Raw genomic sequence first — 1,153 nt, 5'->3', positions numbered from 1 at the left:
CCCCTTTAAAAGTTACTATCACGGCAATACCCGCAGTTTCTTAGAATTAGACAAATATATTTTTTCCATAAACGTTTGTCAATCAATGCGTATGTCGTGAATGTGTTGTATAAATCAGGCATAATCGCCTCTTGGAGCATAAACAAGAATCAATATTCCAAGCGTCCATAGATATCCGAAGAATAATGGTAGTAAATATACATCTGCCGAAAACTTTTGTAATTTAGATTAAAATCCGATATGAACACTTCCTTGATACCTCGACCTCCCGTATCACCCTCTCATATTTTCTCCTTGTGTACTTCGCGTCAATTGCGATGTGTCGAGGAAGGACGTTGATACTTGATGGCCTGATAGACGATTAGCTTTCACACTGACTGCAGCGACTAACGTCATCCCTAAATCGAACCAGTCGTCATTCAGCATCCACGAACGTCATCATAAACGGTTGCTAACTTCAAGTGCAACGCTTATGGTCGGATAAATCGCGATAATTAAATTGATCGTTCCTCATGAGGTTAGGCGTTCGGTTTCCTTTTACTTTTGCAGCAGTATCAGGTTGGATATAATCAAATACTTTCATGATAAACAACCTTTTGGAGTGTGTTTACCGCCATATGTCTTTAGATGTTCTCTTTAGAGAAAATTTAAAACGCCTGCGGATATCCAAAAATTTGGTAAAGTAACCTAAAGAGAATGTTCGGAACATTTCACTCCGAATGAATACAATTAATGTCATTCGTAGTGCTACCATAGACACAAGAATTCATCAAAAATTAGACACAAGTGTTTAATTTTCTACGGATGGAACACGTGAACGATAGGAGCAGCAGTGAAAAGATGATTGGTAGCTAGGGACTTTTGTTGCTACGGATGAAAATAAAATGGATAGACCAAACAATAAATGAAGAAATACTTCAACGACAGATGTGGAGGACACATAAGTAAGGGGAACTAATTGGACAGACCATGAAGCACGATATCTTACTGAAGGCTATAATTGAAGAAGACGTAGAGGGAAAGAATTGCAGATGAAGGCCTAGTATGAACTGTGAGAAGTATGTAATGGGAAATATTTGTGCCATGAGCTATTAAGGAATGAAGAGTTTGGCAGAGAACAGGATAGTTTGGAGAACTGCTCCTAACAGTCCTC

The sequence above is a fragment of the Hetaerina americana genome, unplaced genomic scaffold, assembly GCF_022747635.1.
Source record: "Hetaerina americana unplaced genomic scaffold, ioHetAmer1.1.p SCAF_15, whole genome shotgun sequence".
Lineage (NCBI taxonomy): Eukaryota > Metazoa > Arthropoda > Insecta > Odonata > Calopterygidae > Hetaerina > Hetaerina americana.
Note: the sequence above shows the minus strand (reverse complement) of the source record.